At 48.2% G+C, this 22,913-nt stretch overlaps 2 long non-coding RNA genes across 6 annotated transcripts in view; one reads left to right on the forward strand and one right to left on the reverse strand.

Moving 5' to 3' along the window:
- LOC125162052 (uncharacterized) overlaps window positions 1–22,913 on the forward strand; it is a 157,213-nt gene that overhangs the window by 86,377 nt on the left and 47,923 nt on the right. The gene's annotated exons all lie outside the window — the stretch shown is intronic.
- LOC125162053 (uncharacterized) lies at window positions 18,935–21,044 on the reverse strand. The gene is made up of 3 exons (XR_007150881.1): window positions 20,939–21,044; window positions 20,411–20,533; window positions 18,935–19,430 (listed from the first exon to the last, which is right to left on the reverse strand). It is a non-coding gene; the product is annotated as an uncharacterized LOC125162053 (long non-coding RNA).

The raw sequence follows: 22,913 nt of genomic DNA on the forward strand, positions 1-22,913 counted from the left end.
GCTCTTGGAAAACCACATAGGAGAAATATGGCCAGGTCGCACTGTAAGTGGATATTTAATTTATCATAGCTGTCAAATAATTTTTCGAAGCGATGGTATGCTCCCACCAGCAAAGTATGAGGGTTCCAATGGCTTTGTGTCTTTGCCAACATTTGGTGTGGTCAGTCCTGATAAGAATTCTAAGCATTCTAGTGCATGAGAAATGGCATCTCACTGTGGTCTTTTAAAAAAATTTTTTGGGTTTTTTTTTTCAATGTTTATTTTTGAGAGAGAGACAGAGCTCAAGCAGGGAAGGGGCAGAGAGAGAGACACACACACAGAATCCAAAGCAAGCTCCAGGCTCTGAGCTGTCAGCACAGAGCCCGACACGAGGCTCGAACCCACGAACTGTGAGATCATGACCTGAGCTGAAGTCAGACGCTTAACTGACTGAGCCACTCGGGCGCCCCAGTCACTGTGGTTTTAATTTGAATTTCCCTAATTAGTAATTATGCTGAGCAGCTTTGCCTGTGTTATTGGCCATTTGTGAAGTGTCCATTCTTGTCCTTTGCCTATTTTAAATATTGGATTGTGTATCTTTTATTATGGCTATATAGGGATCCTTTATACATTCTGGATGCAAGTCCTGTGCCAGCTAAAGAGGTTGTGAATGTTCTCTCCCAGTCTTTGGCTTGTCTCTGTGCCATTTTTTTCCTTGAAAGAGAAGAATTTTATGAACACCACTGTATCATTTCAAAGAGGTTATGAGTAGAGCTTTACGCATCCTACGAGATCTTTGCCTGCCCCCAAGATTGCAAGAACCTTCTAGGTTTTCTTCCACAGGGTGTATAATTACAGGGTTTTACTTTTAAGCTTACAGTCGATAAGCCTCCGTATGTGTGGCTAAATTTGTATATGGAGATTTTCTAGGGATTTTGTTGTCGATTTCTACTATCCACGGGGTCAGAGATAAACTCCGTATGGTATCATAGAAACCACAGGCAACAACAATGGGCAATTACCTTTCAAAGAAATTACATACGAACATACAAAGTAGTCTTTATTTTACCCTCATCTTTGCCACGTTGGGTAGCCCTTTTCCGTGTCAAGGGCACAAGTGTCCATGTGATGTCATTTCTCTTCACCCTGAATAACTTCCTTTCACATTTCCTGAGGAAGCGTTCTCTCACCCTGACAACGTCTACGTCACCTTCCCTTTTCAAAAGATGTATTTGCCTGGATGTCAATTCCAGCATTTATCATTTCGTTATCTTCTCTCGTAATTTCTCATTGCTTCGGAAAAAAGTCAGCCGTGCTTCCTATCGTTGGTCTCTTATATCCGTGATATTTTCCTTTCTGGCTTCTCCAGGTTTTTCTCTTTATTTTTCAGTAGTTTAACTATGATGTGCTTTTCCATGGCGTGTGTGTGTACATGGTGATCTTCCCTGTGCATATTTTTTGTGATTCTTGGGTTTATACATTAATATTCTTTGAGGAAATTCAGGACATTTTCAGCCATATTCTCTCAAGTATTTTTTTCTGCCCACTCTCTCTCTCTTTTCCTCTTCCGAAATTCCAATTACACATATATTAGAATCTTTGATACGATGCTAAATGTCACAGAAGCTCTTTCATTTTTAAAAAATCTCTCTCACGCTTGGATACTTTACATTGTCCTGTCTTCTGGTTCACTGACACATTTCTTCTGTTGCCCCCAACTTGATATTAAGCCTAGCCACTAAATTTTTCATTGCTGATTCTTGGCAGTTCTAGAACTCCCACTGGATTCTTGTTTGTTTGTTTCTGTTACTCTGCTGGACTTCCCACCTGGTCAGTCATGTTGACAATCTTTTCCTTTACATCCTCAAACATATTTATAATAGCTACTGTAAAGTTTTTCTCTGCTAACTCCAAAATCTGAGTTATCTGGGAGTCTGTTTCTATTGAATGATTTTTTTTCCCTGAGTATGGGTCAGTCACATTTTTCTGTTTCTTTGCATGTCTAGGAATTCTTTTATTGTATACTGGTCTTTGTGGGCAATAGGTTTAGAGATTCTATATTCTGTTGACTTACAGCAGGCAGTTAATTATGGCATATCATCTTGAAGTTTTAGAAGCTTGGGTTTACACTCTTTAAGATGGATCTCTTTTGATTTTTCTTTAATCCGAGGGACAATCTTTAATCCCAAGACATAGTCACTGCTCCTAGATATGATTCCCTCCCATCGCACCCCACCCCAGGATTTCAATGGAATGTCCAAGGTGTTTATGAAATCTCTCTTGGAAAAAGTGGCATGATTCAAACTCCAAACTCTGTCTCTCATTAAATGGGCACCAGTTGAAATCTCTGCTCAGCTTTTTAAACTTTTAGCTCCTTTCAGGATTTATCCCCTCCATTTCCAGCCCCTCTGGTAGCCTTGAACTCTGTCCTCTGACACCTCGAGCAATAAACTTTCTGCCTGGCTGACTGAGGAAAGCCCTCAGCAAAAAACCGTCTAAAGATTTCACCCAGTGTGGTTCCTTCTTTCGAAGGTCAAAGTCTCTCCAATTTTTGCCTGTTTCTGGTTGTTCTGCGGTATTTTAAAATAGTTATTTTAAAAATATTTTATTCAGAGTTTGTTATTGTTATCTGCTGGAAGGTTGACCCAGTAAGAGCTACTCCATCATCCTCACAACTAGAATTTCTTCCGCACCCATTTTAAGGTTTTTTTAATGTATTGCAAAACTGACCTCCACAAAGGTTATACCAGATTATGTTCTCACCCGTAGTAGATGAGAGTCCTTGATATTCTTTCCACTTGGCAGCTAGGATTTTTAAGCTAAATATCACGAATGCTGGAAACTTAGAGATCACCAGAGACAGTGATTCTCATTTAGGGCCCCTGAATCCCAAAACGATTCATGAAAGTCATACTGGGTTGAAGGACAATTTCTACAAGTTATAAACACGATTTCCAAATGTAAACTATACAAGTATCCCTAACTAAAACCTTAAATGCGGTTACTTTTGGTTAGAATGACATCCTATTTTTCATGGAGACACTGGTTTCCCTGGCTGGCCAGGACTTCTGCTTGACAGTTAGCATGATTTTGGCCAACCCAAACTGACAAACTACATTATTATTGATAAGGGAAGTGTGGCTTTTAGGACATAACAACCTTGGGGAGCAATTCAATCCGAGGAATTATTGGTGGCCCTGGGCCCTAGGAACAGAGATGGGAGTTTCTTGAAGATGAATTTAGCCTTCATCATTGGATCTATCTTTGTTCGTGCAGCTTTGTTGGTGATAGCACTCCCCCCTTTATTTGCTGAAGCCCAAAGACATAAAAGAACTTGCCTGGAGTTACACAGACTTACTCCCACTGTGGGTACAGAGATCAAAACCCAAGATCAGTCTTTGTTCCGAACACAGCGGCACATTTTAACTGCGAAGGAGTAATTCTGATATCTACCATGGGTTCAGAGAGAAAAATATAAAAGAGTAAACTCAGAGAAGACTATTTTAGAGAGCTATCCTGGGAGCACGGTAACGATCGGGTGGACAGTCGTGTTCTTTGAAGTGCCTGTGATTTCCAAGTCATTAACTTTCAGGGGCAACGAAGAACCAACCACAGTCCAGGTGAATGGATTTTAGCCGAATGCAGACCCATTGTCCCCTGCCAGGTTTTCCTTTATTTGTCTATGATGTCTGTTTCTTGTGTTTTGATGCTGGATTCAGATTCACATGTGCAGATTCATTTCTCCTCAATTTCCAAACGCAAATGCTTCCCACCTTTTGTGATCACGTAGAAATGACTGGAATAAGGTAGACACACAGAATGCTTTCCTTTTAGAACTTCTCCATCACCCAGCCCACTGTTCCATGTTCCTTAGTGTATATTTTCTGTAGCAAGACTTAGATGTGTCTCACGTATTTATTTTATTTTTTTTCCAGAAAAGTCAGGGTCCTCCCTTGAGGCACTGATCACGACACCATGGAGACTTTAGCAAAGACTTGATGTTTCAAAGGGACTTAGGTCAACGTTCAATTACCTCCCCCTGGAGACACTTGGTGCCTTTTGCTGTGTGTGCATATGAGGTTGGGTGCGTGAGTGTGCAAGGTCCCGTGTGTGTGTGTTTGTGAGGTTAGCTACGTAAGAGCAAATGTGAGCGTCCTCTGCCGCCTCTCAGCCATTTCAATGCTAACCGTGCTCTGGAAGGCTGACGGGCCGAGCCGGGCACTCCCCCGCCCAGGAACGCGGAGTGCAGTTCAGACTGGCTCAGACCCATCTCAGAGGGCTGGGATTGTGATGACCAGATCCTTCAGGAAGCAGCTGCCACTGAGGAAGGAGAAGCCAATCTAACCCCCTAGGTGGCTATAGGCTTTTACCTGTTCTCAGGAGCACACCCTTTCCCACCTGTTTTTCCAGCCAGCCAGGCCAGCACCGTAACAAAGGGGGAAGCCCCCAAGGGCCCCACATCCTGGGGGTGTCGCCGGGACTCCTGTGCAAAAAGACACGGGAACGGAGCAGTGATGGGATACCGCGAGGGGATAACAGCTCCGCAGAGACTGGCTGCAGGAGGGGGGGCAGGAAAGGCCATCCAGAGGAGAGGCGAGAGCTCAGTACACACAGCAGGGAGCCGACTCAGCCAGGGTCCCCTCCGGTTGTGCAAGGCTAATCCTGAGGGCGGGCCCGGCTGAGATAAACACAGAACCCTGCTTTTTTACAGATAAGATTGCAAAAGGGGTCTGGTCCTCCTCCAGGCGCTGCAGCACCCTTAGCAAAGCTGGATGCTTCCGGCTGGGGGCCTTAGGTCCCGTGCCTCCATCCGATGGTCCCTCGTGCCCCTTCACCATTTTTCTAAGCTTGACCTGACGGAATCTCGCTTTTTGCCTCTGCTTTGTCCTTGTCACCACTTGTGACAATTGAAGGCATTCTGTGTGGAGAGAATATGACCGCAGGACCCCTCCGACTTCAAGCCTGTCCACTTGGATCTATGTTTTCTCTACTCTCATATGAGCTTTTCAAATAAAAGGATTGAGAAGCTGAGTGCTTTGGACGTATATTGTAGAGATATAGAAATGGGTGTGGACTCTGAAGCCAGACCACCTCGTTTAACTGTAGCTCCAACGGGTACTAGCTGTGTGACCTTGGGTAAGTTGCTTAACCTCTCTGGGCCTCGATTTCTTTATTTGTAGAATAAAGACAATGATAGTACCTACCTCATAGGGTTGTTAGGCAAATTGTATTAACTATTATGTATGAAATTTATGAACAATTCCTGGCATATAGGAAGTACTATGTGAGTGTGAGCCATCATTGTTTTTATAAGCATTATTTTGCTGCATTTCCTTGTGTTCATTGCACATGCCTAATTTCTACAAGAGGTCCAAATATCTTTATTATTAAGGTGAGGGGAAAGCCTAGCTCCCTCCCACCTCCCCAGTCCTGGCCTGTACACAACCCCATACCCTTGCTTTTCTGGCTGGGCCAAAGACACAATTCTTGTCCCTGTGCCTGGGTAGGGGTGTTGAAACAGAGTAGATGCATTTACTAGACTGTGGTTTGGGCTCCGGCTGTCTTTCAACTTCTAAAGTGTCTGCGTGATTTTTTTTTTCCGTCATCATTAACAATGGAATTCTTTTGTCATAATTTTTTTTTACAATTCATATGTGCACATTGTTGGAAAATACATATATTGTAAGAAACTTCAAGTACAAAAAGCCCCCCTGCTCTTGCCGAAGGCTGATTTCCTTCCCTGGAGGCAATCACTGCGATCGGTTTCCTGACATCCTTCCAGGCTGCTTCCAGAACAACACTTATTTTTTAATGCCTTCTCTGATTTTCCACTAGGCACCATTGGTGCAGCTGCGTAAATGAGCCTGGGTGCACAGGCCTGGGTGAGAATGACCTCTGGGCTAAAGCCATCTGCACAAACCTACAGGTCACCAAGTCTACAGATTCCGGGGCTGGGCCTTTCTCGGCCCAAAGGAACTCAAAAGCCCACTTAAGTGGTTTGAATGGCTTGACACCAAGGTCATTTTCCCACAGGGCCCAGGCTGATCTCGTAACGTGGTTCTAGAAACCACCCTCAGCCTTTGATCTGCTACCCCAGGCCTGGTGTCTGAACCCCTCCCGGCCTCTTCCTTTGAGCCTGGCTCTTTGACCTGAGACTTTTTGCAGGCGTTCGCCCTTTCCTCTCCAGCCCTGCCAAGAATGGGACTCCCTAGAAACCCGCATAAGACACCAGAACTGACCCAATGCAGCCCCAGCCCACCCATTGTGTCTGGTCTCCCTCATCCCTCCGGGTCACTGGACTCCTCCACCAAGAAGACCCTTGCTGGAGCCACCCATCTTGCCCCCCGTCCTGCAACGCCTCAGATTCCGTGGGCTTCATGCTCTCCCTGGCTACAGCCTGTGAGGCAGCATGACCCCGCTATCTGTGGCCTCTGCGGGTGATTGCCAGGTGACTTTGGGCCTCCCTACCTACCCTGGCCTTGGTTTCCTCACTTGAAAAGTGGGGAAGGAGAGGGTTCCCCTGGGTGCATTTATATCCCCTGGATACATTTATATCCCCTGGATATAAATGGTGAGCTCATGGCCATAGTCGAAGCAGGGGTGTGGGTCAATGAAAGCCAGTCCAGTCCCATAGAAGAGGAACACGCGGCAGCTTTGGGAAAGGCACTCAGACCTGTCCCTGGCCTGCTTCACACCTGGCAGAGTGGCCCTTGTCGCCAGCGGCAGGTGCCCCGTGAGCCCTGTGAGTGGCCCATGCCATGGCATAGCCTGAGCTAATTGCAAGGGAGGCCAGTGGCTGCCCGGGGTTGCTGCTCAGCCTCCAGCCAACCGCCACGTTTGAAAAGCTGTGCCAGGTCCCCATAGACGATTCTTTGTCTGAAAACCGGGAACAAGGACTAAGATAGCCATTTTCATTTTGATAGGGGGAAAAAAAAGTCGCTCCAAAGCACTTTATTGGTTTCTAAACAGTCTCAGGCAGAAAGACGTGGCCCAGCCCTGTCTTAAGACAAGGCTTCCTTCTTCGTGGCCTTCAGCATCACGTTGATGACAGCCATGGGGATGTAACAAAAAAAAGTGACAGTAACAAGTGCTACCACCTTGCAAATTTCAAATGATGTGAGCAGATACCTGAGGCTCATTGCTGTCAGAAGAGTGGCCCCTGGGGGCCTCCCCACTGCTACAAGCAGCTCAATGACAAGGACTTTGGCTTTTAGTGTCTGCATCTCCAGAAATGCAGGCCGGGCTGCCGAAGTCATGCACTGGAGCAAGGGTAGAGAGTATCAGCGTCAGAACCAGACATTACCACAAACTTCGTGTAATTGGCAAATGGGCGTGGAAAGGCTTGCACATTCATGATCTCTGCAGAGGAACCATCCATACGGGGACAGGCCATCAAATCTTACAGGGTCAAACCCTGAGGGTTCCCCCATCTCTTTCCTCCTCCAGCCCCCATTGGGCAGACCTCTGGTTTCTCTGCTGAGCTATCCAGGATTCTGATGGACAGGATCGCTCTCTGCCAGCTCAGCTCTGGCCCCAAGGAACTCGGTCATTGTGCGCACGCGGGCTGTTTTGGATGGTGGATCTCCCCTCTCCGCCCCACTTTCGATACCCAAGCTGTCTCTCGTATTTTCTTCTTTACAAACTGCGTTTTTCCAAAGAATGGGAAATAGCCACATGAGGATGAGAGATGCGTGGAGGTAGGTGAAAGAATGGTGGTCGCTTTTCATCTTCTTTTGGTTTTCTGTATTTCCAAACTTTCCACGGTGAACATCTATCGTGTGTGTGTAATCAGGAAAACAGTCTGATGAAAGGGAATGGGGACCTTGAGGCTGAATATTCTGTGGATCAGAAGGGTCTTAGAAGGCTGCCTGTTAAGACAGTACTGGAGACCGGGCAAGAAGATGGGAGACTTCCTGAAATTTTGCTAAAAAGCCCTTTCTCCCTCCCTACGATTGCTGGGGTCACCGGTCATGGAACTGCTGAGGATCATCTTGTCCTGAGCTCCAGACCTCTGTGGCTCCTACATGGGCAAAGTTCTCCTGCTTCAGAGACTTGGTGCTGCCTTTCTTGGGGGGCCCACGCCCCCATCCAGCCAGCACCCATGCACACAGCCTCATACTGAGCAGGACGGCCACTAGGCCACCCAGGCGCCCCGGGTGCCTGCCCCACGGTCCTCAGAGACGACAGCCCCAGACTGGATGGTTTGCCTCACCTAAGGCAGCCAGGACGGTTTCCACTGGGCACTTTTTCTGTGTGGTGTGTTTTTCTTTCTTTGGTAGCTCGTAAAATCCCCCCGCCTGAACCGGGCCCCTTCGTCTTTCATCTCCAACCTCTCCTGGAGCTGTCCCTATTTCTTTTTAATTGTGCCTCCTTTTTTTTTTTTTTTTTAAATGGAAGTTTCCTATTGAATTTTTATGACAATATAGAGACGTGGATAGACTCCAACAAAAATGAAATCTTTATGGAATAGTCATTTCTCTCCTGGAGCCTTCTGACAAATGTTCCTCTGCGGATATATATACATATCTATACATTGGTGGGGAGCGGGGTGGGGGGGCAGGCCCCCCCCAGTCCCCCGCTGGGGGAGCGGGACGCAGCCCAGCCGGGGGAGTGGGGGTAACATGAGGGAGGGAAGGAAGACGAGATGTAAATCTTTCTCAGGTACGATCCCTTTGCCTCGGTGTCAGCTGAATTAGCACACTCCCTAATCCCAAGCAACCCGCCTACGTGACTGCACTTGCGCGGGGGTGACCCACTCGCTTAACCCCTATCCAGCACCTCCTGTCCTGGCTCCCAGCCTGGCCCGAGAAGCCTCTGTTCTCAGGCCTAATGCCGTGTGTGACCGTCTGAGGTCGCTGGCATGTTTCTCTTGGGTGAGCTTCACCAAGTGTGATCTGGGGATGGCTTGGGATCCGCAAATGGCTCTCCCGGGATCAGGGGCCTGGGTTGCCTTCGCAGGGTGTGAGTACTTGTGCCAGGATGGGAAGGAACAGTTACTCATTTATAAATAGGTATTGGGAACCACCTACACCGTATGCCTGGCCCAGATCTGGGCACCAGGGATTTCAAAGTCACGGTCCCTTGTCCCATAGAGCTTAGGTTCTTGAAAGAGGCAACAGGCAAAAATCAAGTACACATGTGAATGAATGTGATGATTTTGGATTGTGGCACCTGCTGTGGGACAAAGTGGGAGCAAAGAGGGGCTGCTGAAGGAGAGGAAGCCCCTCCAGTTTAGACTATGGTCAGGGAAGCCTGCCGGCTAAGAGAGTGCTGGAGACCGGGCAAGAAGATGGGAGGCTAGCATGCTCAGATCAGTGAAGAGCATTCCGGCCAGAGAAACCAGCAAGTGCAAAGGCCCTGGGGCCAAATGCACTCAACATGTTGAGAAACAGAGAGACGGTGAGTGTGGCTGAGTGGTGTGAGCCACCAAAGGAGCAGGAAGGGCTGGAGCAGGTCAGGGGTGCTTTGTGAGCCGCCCTAATTAACAGCTCTTAGTTCGAGTGCAACGTGAGCCACTGAGTGCATTTAGGGAGTAGAGACCTGACAGGAACTGGTTTTCATTTTGAAGACATCATTTTGACTTCTGCGTAGAGAAATAATGATAGAATTGTATTAAAACCAAGGTGCCAAGTGTTTGGAGCCTCAGAAAGGCAACACGATGCTCCAACTCTCAGGGGAATTTGGGAGGAGGGACAGAGTGGGATGGTTGTTTCTCCGGGTTGTTTGGATCCAGAGCTCTTTCCTCGAGCTGCGAGGCCTCCCACATAACTTGTCCCCGGCCTAAGTTTTGAGGAGAACTGAGTAGTGGTAGTTACGCTTGCCTCCCGGCAGAGAATAAACTTTCGAGCAAGAACAAAGCACCATAGATCTTACATGTGAATTTCGTCAAGGAGTGGAGTCTTCTGCGTGAGCGTGCCAACTGTCTGCTCGGAGAGAGGGACAGTCATAAACATCCTAATAAGGAAGAAATGAACATATTTTAGCATAGGTCATGCGGCAGGCTCTGTCCCACGTGTTAGGTCCCATCCCTGCCCCAGTGCCCTGAAAAGTACATTAAACATAGAAACTGGAACCAGAGAGGTTAAGTAACTTGTTCAAGGTCACACAGCTAAGGGGCAGAACTGGGGTCTGAACTCAGATTTGCGGGATTCCAGTGTCCTTGTTTCTGTCACTCACCCTGATGGCTTTGGACAGTATCCACGCACTGAAGGGTCAGCGGTCCCCTTTGATAAAAGCGGTCACGGTTTCTTAGAGACAATGGGGACCATGGCAGGGTGAGGCTGGGGCACCCTCAGGAGAACCTGGTGCCTTCAGGGTTCCTTCCAGACCCTTCCAGCCATTGGCCCATGAGTGCAGAGCCTGCCTGAGGCCTGAATCTTAAAAAAAAAAATGCTTGACACTTGAATGAAAAATTAACTCCAAAATATAAGAAGAAAACTATAAAACCACAGCTGGTAATTTAAATCAATTAAGGCCAAGAAAAACGAAAAAAAATTTTTTTTTTCCTTCATGTCTTCCTTCTCCGACACTCACCCCTGCCTTATGCAGACCCAAGTTTCTTCCTGAAAAACTTCTCGTCACATTTCCTGCAATGTGGATCTCCGGGCAGTGAATGCCTTCTGATCTTGTTTGTCTGAGAAAAGCTTTACTTCTCCTTCACTTTTTTCAATTAAACTTTTTATTTTGCGATCTTTGTAAATTCATGGGTGAGGTAAGAAATAAATCAAAGAAATCTTGGGGGCCCTTTACTCTGTTTCTTTTTGAAAGTGACATCTGGCAGAACTATAGTGAAATATCATAGCCAGAATGTGGACACTGATAACTTTCACGGATATTCACCAGTGTGTGTGTGTGTGTGTGTGTGTGTGTGTGCATATGCATTCTGCCCTGTGTACTTTTATCTCACGTGTGGATTTGGGTATCCATCACCACAGTCAAGATACGCTCTCCTTCTGTCACTGAAGGATCTCTCAGGTTGCCATTTTATTTATTTTTTTAAATCTTTATTTGTTTATTTATTTTGAGAGAGAGAGAGGGGGAGAGAGAGATGGAAAGAGAGAGAGAGAGAGAGAGAGAATCCCAAGCAGGCTCTGCACTGTCAGCACAGAGCCCAACTCCGGGCTCGATCTCACGAACCCTGAGAGCATGAGCTGAGCCTCAACCAAGAGTCAGATGCTCAATGGACTGAGCCACCCAGGCCCCCCTCATGTTGCCGTTTTATAGCTATACCTCCATCTCTCCCATTCTCTCCCCTTCCATAACTCCCGCCAACCAAGAGTCTGTTCTCTGCTTTCATAATTTTGTCATTTCAAGAATATTGTATAAGTGGAATTGGGGGGTACCTATGCCGTTTTTGCTCAGCAAAACTCTTGGGAGATTCATCCATTCATTCCTCCAGCGGGAGGAGACCCAGCATCCTCTTGATCCCTGAATAGCACCCCAAGGCACGGATGTGCTGCGGTTTGTCTGCTTAACCCATCATCACTGAAGGACATCTGGGCTGTTTCTAGTTTGGGGTGGGGAGATCAGGGAGAAAGTGGTCCAGCAGGGGATGGAGAAGGAGGCCGAGAGAGAGCACAAGCCTGTGCGGAGAGTGAGGGTGCACAGAAGGACGGGGCACAGGAGACAGGTGCAGGTGGCTGCCTCCAGCAGAAGACGCTGCGGGTCAGAAGATTCTACGGTATATAATCCCGCCCCACAGATTGCTTACTTGCTGTGAAATCTATATTCTCGGATAAACGAACGTTTCTTAGTGGACTCTTCTTCTTTTGGGAAGAGGCAGAGCAACTTGCAGGAGAACACCAGCACACATGCATGTGCGCACGGACCTGCTCCCTCGGTTGCTACTGCAGAGACGTTTGTGCGCACGCACGTGCACAGACGTGCGCGTGCAAAGGCCAGTCTTTGGGTCTATGGGAAGAAGGCACCTTGAGTTCTGTCTTGCAAATGAATTTTTTATGGGTTTGGGTTTTATGTGAACTCTTCATGGCTCTCTAAAGATACATGTTTATTGTTTAAAAAAAATTTAGAGGACGGGGGTGGCTGGTTGGCTGCTCAGTTAAGCGTCTGACTCTTGGTTTCGGCTCAGGTCATGATCTCACAATACGTGAGTTCGAGCCCCACATCAGGCTCCACACTGAGGGTGTAGGGCCTGCTTCGGGGTCTCTCTCTCTCTCTCTGCCCCTCCCCTGCTCACTCTCACTGTCTCTCAAAATAAATAATAAATAAACTTTAAGAAAAAAAAAATTCTACTTTAGAGGACAAAGAAGAAAGCAAACATTACGCGCAATTTTTTATTTTTTCTTGTAAAAACATTGTCGTATTGCACATATTACTTTGTGTCACTCCTGATTTCATTTGCTAATTGTTTAGGGCAGGATTCTAAGTATGTCCCTCAAGATTCTGTGCCTGATCCCCAGGACCTATGACTCTGATAAGCTATCATGCCCATGAAAGGCAAAAAGAACTTTGTAGACTTAATTAAAGTTATTAATTCGTTGACCCTCATCTAGAGAGATTATCTTGGATTATCTGGGTTGGCCCAAGGAAATCCCATGAGCCCTTAAAGAGAGCTGAGAAGCATAAAAGGGATTTGAGGTACCCTAACTGTCTTTGAAGATGGGTCCACAAGCTAAGGAAATGCAGGAGACCTCCAGACGCTGAGAATGATCCCCAGCTGACAGCTAGCAAGGAGACGGGGCTTTCAGCCCTGCAATCAGGGAACTGAATTGTGCCAACACATTCAATGAACCTGTAAGGGGATCCTCCCCCAGAGCCTCTGGATAAGAGCATATGCTGGCTGGCACCTTGATTTCAGCCCGCGAGACCCCGAACAGACATGTAGCTGAGCCATTGTGCCCTGACAGTGGTTCTATCCATACCTTCACTCACCCTAGTAGGTACACTTTTTAAAAGCAAATCCTTCAGGCTTCCAATACAGTCAATGGGAGTAGCTTTATTGAAATTTATTCTCTCACATGAAACAAACAAACAAACAAAAAGGTAAAGAAATATATGAATCTACAAAAAGCCACTGAAAGGAACCAGCGCGTCTGGAAGGGGTGCAAGATACAAGATCAACACAAGAAAATCAGTTGCATGCCTATGTACAAGCAGTGGGCAATCCGAAATTGAAGTAAAAAATACCATTTCTAGAAACATAAAGATCAGAACAACTTGGGGATAAATCTGACAAAGGATAAGAAAGGCCTATATACTGAAAATGATCCAGTATTGCTGAGAGAGATTGAGTACAATGTAAATAAACGGACATAGATTCAACACGATCCCAGTCAAAAATCCCTAATTCCTTTGGTTTTTGTCCAAATCAACAAATTGGTCCTAAGATTCAAAAGAAAACACAGTAGCTCTGCGAAAACCAAGAGCATTCTGAAAAAGAGAACCCCTTTTTAAGACGAGCACTACCAGATTTCAGGTCTTGTTATAAAGTCCCTGGAAAGAAGCAGTATACAGTGGCAGACAGACAGACAGACGGATCAAGAGAACAAAATATATGTTTCGGAAATAGACCTGCAGATATGTGCACAACTGATCTTCAGCAAAGATACCAAGACAGCTCCATAGAAAAAAAATACTCTTTCGGTAAATGCTGGGGAACAACTGAATAATTACCTGCATGAAAAATTGGACTTTGACAAACACCTCACACCGTATCTAAAAATTAACTCAAAATGGATCACAGGCCCATTTTAAAAACGTACAACTGTATAAAGTGCAACATGAAAATATAGAAGAAAAATTCTAGGCAGACAGGCAGGTCCAGGAGACTTTGAAACTGAATCTGCAACTCTGAGTTAGGCAGAGACTTTTAATCAATTAATTAATTATTTATTTATTTTATTTATTTTTTGAGAGAGAGCAGGCCAGCAGGGGAGGGGCAGAGAGGGGGCGGAGACAGAGGGTCCGAAGTGGGCTCTGTGCCGATGGGCTGACAGCAGCGAGCCCAGTGTCTCACAAACGTGAGATCATGACCTGAGCTGAAGTCAGACGCTCAGCTGACTGAGCCACCCAGGGGCCCCTATTTACCTTTTTAAAGTAGAGAGAAGGTGTGCGCACATGCGTGTGCAAGCAGGGGAGGAGCAGAGAGAGAGGGAGAGAGAGAACCCCAAGCAGGCTCTGTGCTGTCAGCGCAGAACCTGATGTGGGGCTCAATCTCAGGAGCTGTGAGATCGTGATCTGAGCGGAGATCAAGAGTCCGTGGCTTAACCAACGGAGCCACCCAGGCGCCCCTAGGCAAAGACTTTCTAGATAAGACAGCAAAAGCATGACGCAAAAAAAGTTTGATAGATTGGACTTCATAGAGTTTTAAAACTTCTGCTCTATGAGGGACCCTGTAAAGAAGGGAATAGATAAGCCATGGACTAGGAGCTATCTGCAGATCACGTGTCTGATAATAAATTTTGAATCCAGAATATTAAAAAAAAAAAAACAACCACCTCCAAATCAATAAGAAAAATGCAAGCAACCCAGTTTTATAAGTGGGAGAAGGAACTGAGCGTGTACTTCACCAAAGAAGAAATATGAATGGTACAGAAGCGCAATCTCGTTAGTAACCAGGGAAATGCAAACAGAAACAACGATGAGATAACCCCACACACCTTCTGGAATGTCTGAAATTAACTCTGGGCGCTGAATACTCTCCGTGCTGAGGTGGGCGAGATCCGGAACCTTACACCCGGTGGTGGGAATGGAACGTGGTCCACCCACTTTGGAGAACGAATGGGCAGCGTCTTCAGAGTTAAGCATACTCTTACCATATGACCCAGCCATTCCACTCCTAAGCGTTTAGCCAAGAGAAATGAAAGCGTACGTCCACACAAAGACTCCCACACGAATGCTAGCAGCAGCTTTATTTTTAATGGCTCAAAACTGGAAAGAATCCAGAGGTACAGCTACAGGTAAATAGGTAAACACACGGTGGCACATCCACATGATGGAATATGACTGAGCAGTAAGAAGAGACAACCTATCGACACAGGCAAGAACACGAATGAATCCGAAATAATTACGCCCAGTGAAAGCAGCCGGAGGGGCGGGGCACACGCTGCACAAATCTGTTCACGTAAAATTTTTATTTTTTTTAATTTTTTTTTCAACGTTTATTTATTTTTGGGACAGAGAGAGACAGAGCATGAACGGGGGAGGGGCGGAGAGAGAGGGAGACACAGATTCGGAAACAGGCTCCAGGCTCCGAGCCATCAGCCCAGAGCCTGACGCGGGGCTCGAACTCCCGGACCGCGAGATCGTGACCTGGTTGAAGTCGGACGCTTAACCGACTGCGCCACCCAGGCGCCCCAACGTAAAATTTTTAAAAACAGAAACTAACCCATAGTGACAGAATGCAGGACAGTGGAAATGTATAGTGTGAAACGCATGTGTTAGAAAAAAAATAGCCAAAATCAGTCGTCTGGGTTTTCGTCTCAGGAAATTTTCAAATGCATGCACATTTTTAAAAATTATTCAAGAGGCTGGGGGATTCTGGGATGGACTGCTGAGTCTGACCAAAAATAAATAAACAAATAAATAAATCTAACGGTAATACAAATACAGGAAATCCCTCCCCTGAATGGGTGGGTATAAAAGGTGCTGACCCAAGTACTACTGGGAATGAGTGGAAATTGTAAAACCAAAAGCAAAAGGAATTATACGTAACACTGTATTCTGACTGATAAAGTTGTTTCCCATGGGACACGCGTTAATGATTCTGAAGCCACCCATTGTGAATTTTGGAACTGACAACTGAAGTAGATGGATGGCCGATGGCGGGAGCCAAGGTCCTCACTGCTGGAGTGACAGGACACAGGCAAACAAAGTGGAGAGGCTGGAATGATTCACGTGGCCAGGGATTAGCACTGGAGACATCAGTAAGAACTCACGTCTAGCCTAATACAGACACAGAGGGATGCGTACAAAATATCTGTAGATACAGGTTGGTGTGAACACATATTTACATGTTTACATGCGTAAACACATCTGTTAGCTAACAGAGCATACAAGAAATGACACCCTTGTCGCAATGAGAGCATCTGGTGCCCAGCTTTCAGATGTTAGGATCACTCTCCGATAAAAGGAATTAGGACATCTTGAAGAAATGGCCGACTTTAGGATGGGCAGGGAATATACAAGATGATCCTGGAGCATCTCGTAATGTCAGAAAGTGAGAAAGTGCTCAGAAAAACAAACGAACGACAACGCACGATGGTGGGGGTGTGTCGAAGGAACCCAGCGGCCATTTGAAAGAGCTCTCAGTGACCCAAGGAGCAGAGCTCCCCATTCCTTGAGCATGGAGTGCGCAGTGGTTTCCTTTCAAGGTCTACACTATGGGCAGCATGGGTGGCTCAGTCCGTTAAGCATCCAACTCTTGACTTCCGTTCAGGTCACGATCTTGTGGATCGTGAGTTTGAGCCCTGTGTGGGGCTCTGCACTGACAGCTGTCTCAAAATAAATAAATAAACTTAAAAAAAAAAGAATAAAGTATGAGAAGGGAGAAAAAGAAACTCAACACATATACACACTACCTCAGCCAGACGTCAGGGTCAACATCAAGAGTGATAAGTCATGTAGATGTCTGTACTCTTGATATGATGTGATGAGAATGGCACTTTACCTCTGTGTCTTCCTCCCAGAAATCCACAATCCTACCCTAATCATGAGGAAACACCAGACAAACCCCAGTGTAGGGACATTCTACAAAACGCCTGACCAGTACTCCTGAAAACCATCAGGGTCATCAAAAACAAAGAAAATCAGAGAAACTGCCCCAGCCAACTGGAGCCTAAAGGGGACCTGACAACGAAATGTAACGTGGGATCCTGGATGGAACGCTAGAGTGGAAGGACATTTGGTCAAAACAAACGAAATATGAAGAAAGCATAGACTTTAGTTAACGATAGTGTTATCAATATGGGTTATGAAACAGGACAGATGTTCCATCCTAATATGGGAGCTGGGCCGTAGGAGAAACTGGATGTGCCGTATGTGGGAACTCTTCAGACCCCTTTTTCAACTCTTCTGGAAACTTAAAACTATTTTAAAATTAAAAAAAAAAAATTTAAATAGAGGCTAATCCCTTCCCCTGCACTTCTCATGCTCTCCCTCCTTTCTCCCTTCCTTTAAGAACAACAACACCATCACACATGTTTCAGCACCTTGTCATTTCCAGCTGTCTTCCCGGATCATTCTGCAGGAGCCTTGGCACAACCCTATGCTGTGTTCAGTCTGCTCCAATTTATAGACGGGCCAATTTAAAGACGGCCAAGGAGGCAAAGAACCCATCCAAAGTAGCAAGAGTGCGAGCAGTGACCCCAGGACTCGTGCTGGGCTCTCCTGGCCCCACCCCATCACCCTGCCACTCTCTTTCCCACGGGGCCCTCTGACGACAAACCGCTTGGGGCCCAGTGTAAGTGGTACTCTTACACTCCAACTTGACTTGCCTGGACGTGACCTGCAGGTTGGAGGCATCATCTTGCTCCTCCTTCCCCTTAGAAACAGTCATCTCAGAAAGAAGACAGCCAGGAGCTGGCGTGGGTGCCGGAATTCCTTCCTGTCGAGGGCACTGCCCCTCATCTCTCTGTGCCAAGCACTTTCACAGGTAATGATCGCATTTGGTGAACCCCAAAAATATCATGGAAGGAAGTTATTATTATCTCCAACTTGGGGTTGGAGGACCCTGAGGCTAGAAAGTGATGACAACTGAATGCAAACCCTTCCCTTTTCTCTTGATCAACCTGTTGTCCCTGACACTGGTTCTGGCCAGCACCCACCCGCCCGGCGTCCCAGATAGAAGGTGCTTATTCCCCTCCACGGTGAGCTCGTGGTACCCATGACCGCCATGGCTTGATGCGGCCTCTCTAGCAGCCAGATATCACCTGCTCTCTGCACGTGAATGTGCCTTAGGGAGCTCATCAAATCCCAACGGAGAAATGACATCCTCTGGGGAAAATCTCTGCAGTGAGGTGACCATCCTGTTACCTTTCTCCATCCTTCTGGAGCACACTCGAGTCCCCACGCATGCACCTGAGAGTGTGGGCAGGGAAGCGTCTCTGCTGAGTGGGATGAAACGTCGTAAGAGCTCTGAGGGTTGAAACTTTGAAGAGGTTGAGATCTTTGAGTGCTGAAGAACCTTTGAATCTCCCTTCAGCTCCCCCTACCCCGACCACAAGCCCTTCTCTTGATGTAAAACATGTGTTCAGATTGAAAACAATGAGGCATATGTCTATGCCGACAAGACTGTTTTGCTTTATGCTTCCTCAGTGGTTGGAAACAGACCTACCTCTGAGATCTGCATGACTCTAAGTGGAAAACACTCCCTGTCAGTCATATCTGTGGATTTGCGAGATGGAACAGGAGACTGCTCCATCTCTGCTGCTAGGAACACCGTCTGTGGGACCTGATTGTGTTGGGAGTGGGTCCGTCTTCCAGCTGCCCCCACGCAACCCCTGTGGAGCAGACATGATCGAGGTGTCTAAACTCACTTGGAAGCTGTTAAAGTTAAGCTGAAATGCCCAGGAGCCACTGGAGGAAACTTCCAGAACAGATACGATGTGACGCCCCCACTCACCCTACACCAGCCATACAGATGATGTCTTCATCCACACGACCAATGGCCTCACATCAAACCAGGACATTTGGCTTCTCTCTTCTGTCGCGTACGTAACCAGTTGACCCCGGACGAGTTACCTGGCCTCTTATTAAGAAATGGACTAAATACTTTCTGGAGAATCTTTCAGCCCTAAAAATGTATGAGTTCTTTTCCTCTGAGTTGATGGGAAATCAGCTACAGTGAACACTCCTGTCTAAATTAGGAGATACCAGCATCCCTAGAGGAGACCAAACCCTGAAGCGGGAGGAACTCCGGAACCACACGGGGAAAGGATTTGGGACCAAAACAGATAACAAGAGTAAATGAACAGAAGACATCCAGGTTGAATCCACCTTCAACAAATCTGGACTGAGTAACTTCTACATGCAAATCACTAAAGTGCAGGAGTCGGGGGAAGGATGACAGCACGAATCTCTCAAAATCCTACGTTCTAACTGATGTACTAAGAAATTCTTGGCGGAGGAGAAATAACTTGTATAAACAATGGGACGCCGCGGGGTAACAGCGAGGCTAAAAGAGGCATTTGGCGGGCAGATGTAGAGCAGGAGGCCAAATTCAGGTGTAAAGCAAGGGAGAAAGGAGGGCACTCGAAGACCAAGTCTCATAAGCCTTACTTCCTGGTCCACGTTAGCACTCCGGAATTCAGCCCTGAGAGCCACCACGTCCAATGCTCCATCACTGGGGGAGCAGCCAGGATTCCGGGGCTGGTGGCAAGTTCTGGAAGGGCTTCCTTAGTCCGAGAGGATGTTGGCGTCTCTGGGCTCCACGCCACCAGGGGAGGGAGGCCAAAGGCACAGGGGTACTGGTGCTGCCACGCCAGGAGGAGTTCCTGCCAAGGGGGTGGGGGGATGTTTCACAGTCAGGACTACATATCTGGTCAGGGCAGAAGGCAGAGTGTTGGCCGATGCTCCGTGTGACCTAATTCCCTACCCGAGCGAGCTAACCCTTCAAGCTCCTGACTGGCTGGCATTCATCATCATAGTCATGCGACTGAGTTTTCAGTGAGTTTTCTCCTGAAAACTAGTTGGGATGGCCAGGAAGTTAGCAAGAGGGTCGGCCCTGCACTTGGTTGGAAAAGAGAGGTTCTCTTGCCTTGGGGTCATTTGGGGAGAATTACGCAGTGTATGATTCCTGTTGAGAACAAAGGAGGGTTAGGATTTTGAGAAGAGAGAGGGGACTTCCCTTCTTTTTGCCGGTGGGATTTTTCTGGAACGGAGCACCCATGGAGCATTCTTGCAATTGCACTGTTTCACTCTTTGTTCGGACAACGACGCATAGAATAAACGTCTGTAAGGCCGGAAGGGGCTTCGAAGCCCGTTTTCAAGGTAAACTAACCAGAGATACCTTGGCCTTTTCGTCATCTGTGTCTGCTAGGGCCGTCATAGCAAAGTATCGACCACGGTACCGTCTCACAGTTCTGGAGGCTGGAAATCCGAGATCAAGGGCTCAGCGGGGTTGGTCCCTTCTGAGGACCGTGAGGGAGAATCTGGTCCAGACCTCTCTCCCCCTGCTTCTGGGGCTGGGTGGCAATCTGTGGCATTCTATGGCTCATTGACGCGACAACTTGATCTCTGCCGTCGTGTCCACGTGGTGTTCTCCCTGTGTGTGTGTGTTTCTATCCAAATCTCCCCTTTAAATTTTATAAAGACACCAGTCATGCTGGACTAGGGGCCTCCCCTAATGCGGTATGACCTCATCTTACTGACTACATCTACAGCGGCCCCAGTTCCAAACGAGGTCACGTTCTGAGGTACCGGGGGTTAGGACTCCAACACGTGACATTCAGGAAGACACAATTCAACCTCTTACCGTATCTTTTCTGCCCAGGGAGCCAAGAGTGCGGGCCCATCAAGCCACAGGCAGGGAGAGAGATGGCCGTGCTGGGTCCCTCACTCTCTGGAGCAGCTCTGGACGGGCTTGGCGCCACTGTCCCTGTGTTGCAGGTGGAGACTGGGGTCAGGTCCGTGGCAGGGCCCGGCGTGAACCGAGATCACTGGACACCCACCCCCTTCTGGGGCTGGGACTGGGACAGGACACCCAAGCCCACCTTGAGGAGAGTGGGCTACACCAGGTAGAGGATGACCCCGAGATTCTGGCACATGAAGTGAGAACCACCGTCCTGTGCCGACCACCCCTCACGTACGCCTACAGGAGGGCCCGGGTAAGGGTCTGTTCTTTGTGCCCACCCAGGCGAGATGCGGCCTCCTCACGGTGCCTCAGTTCCTTCCCCTGCAAAATGGCGGCGATGCTCTGCCCTGCCCGGCTCTGCCCACCTAAGGTCAGGTGAAGCCCCAACAGGGTGACCCCCACGGCACGGCTTTGGAAAGACCCACAGACCTGGGGACGCGAGGAGCGTCGTCATGACCGCTGATGTTCGGTGCAGCCCGAGCCGACAAGTGCCAGCCGGTGGCTGTGTCATCTCCTCCGGGAGTCCCAGCGCCTGCTGACAGGGACAATGTCTGATGACTAAAGCCTAGCTGACCCTCCCCGAGCCCGTTTCGCATACAGCAGAGACTCAGCCAGTCTTTGCTGGCAGTCTGCCTGCCGCCGGCCTGCCCGTCCAGCTGCTCAACGAGGAGATTGAAACCCACCCGGGTTGCATTTCAGAGGTCCCGGCCTGCTCTCTCCCCGCTCAGTGAGCTCTGAGGGGAGCGGACTTGCGGGCTGGGTTCTGGCCAGGTGAACCTGCCCGGAGGGGGAGGAAAAGGAGGAGGAGGAGAAGGAGGAAAGGAGGGGGAGGGGGAGGGGGAGGGGGAGGAGGGGGAGGAGGAGGAGGGGGAGGAGATCCCAGCATGCACCTGTGGCTTAGCTTTCTCCCCGGCGGGAGGGCCTCCCTCTCTCTCCGCTGGCTTTTTCCAGAGCACCTTCACCCTATGAGATTGACAGCTTACTCTTGGTTGGGAACAGAGTGTAGGAAGGGGTCTTTTCACACTGCCCTTGCAGCCCTGCCTGCCAAAACCCCGCCACGGCCGCTTTGCCTATTTACCCTGGCCACCAGGTCTCTCCCAGCTGCCCTAAGAAAACAGATTACTGTCCAGAGCAAAGTCCTTGCGTGTTTCCTCTCTGGAGATGGATCAAGTTTTGAAAGAAAGGTTTCCTGCAGCCCATGACACCATTTGGGTTTGTTTTATCTGTCTCCACCTGTGGGGCAGGGACTTAACCTGTTGCCCAGGGCTGGGCCAGCAAATGACTGAAAGGAAAGCAAAGCTGGCCCGGTGCGCTTTTCGACAACACACCGAGCGGCCTTGTTCTCCTCTACCCAGCATTGTGCGGGTGAGGCCCAGGCCCAAATCTGAATAGGGCTCCGCGTAACTTGATATGTTTTCTTTCTTTGCTGTAGTCTCAGTGTGCCAAATTTAACTGTGCCCCAATCTGCGGTCTGTATATATAGTGTTGTTGCAGGAGTGTGTGGAGGGGGGGGGGGTTGCCAGAGGGGGGAGGGGAGCGTATCCATGTTGCAGGAGTGGGGGGGGGGTTGCCAGAGGGGGGAGGGGAGCATACCCATGGGGGTTTTTTTGTATCTTTTTTTCCTCTTGCCTGCTTTGCTCCTTGTTTGCTATATATAACTTAACATGACCGTCCTCACTCTTTGGTCATTAACCCTTTGGAGATACCCACTGTAATTTGTGTCTCCCGGAAGGCCCCTCCACCAATGCCCTCAAGCGCCCTGTTCGGGAAGCGCCGGCTGGCACCGTCGGAGTTAACCACAGGCCTTTGGAAACTTGAACTTCCCCAGAAGTGCTTGTGCAGCAATTAGCAGATCCCCACTCAGATACAGAAAACTATCCCCTGCCCCCCTTTGCAAACAAGCAGAGAAGGCCCTCGGAGCCACGAGTCAGCCCTGTGCCTCTTTCCAAAAGGCTTGTATCCTGTACCTTCCAGAAATGTGATAAAAGGTCCATCTTGATGTGGCTGCAAGGTTCCTAGGGGAAGTAGGAATCTGTTGTCCAATTAAAACTCATGAGGCTGGGCCTCACTTCTGAGATGCTGGGGTGGATGAACACAAGGGTGGCGGAAAGCTTCTCATTTGCGGCCTGCGTGACGAGTGACCCTGCCTAGGTGGATAGAAGCCCTGTTTCACTCTGCTGGAGGGAGAGGGCCGGCAAAATATTTTGGTAGCTACTAAATGTTGGGGACCAAAGAGAGCTCCTCACCCAGGCCAGGCGCTCCTCTCAAGGGCGGGTGGACATCGCTCCTTAGGACCCAGGGTCCATGGGATCGGGCGATGGGAGGTAAAAGCCTCAGCTCTCGCTGTTCACTTCTTTCAGAAGTCACAGAAACGCGGGAAAATACAGAACCTTGAGTCTCCTTG

Source organism: Prionailurus viverrinus, chromosome A3 (assembly GCF_022837055.1).
Source record: "Prionailurus viverrinus isolate Anna chromosome A3, UM_Priviv_1.0, whole genome shotgun sequence".
NCBI lineage: Eukaryota > Metazoa > Chordata > Mammalia > Carnivora > Felidae > Prionailurus > Prionailurus viverrinus.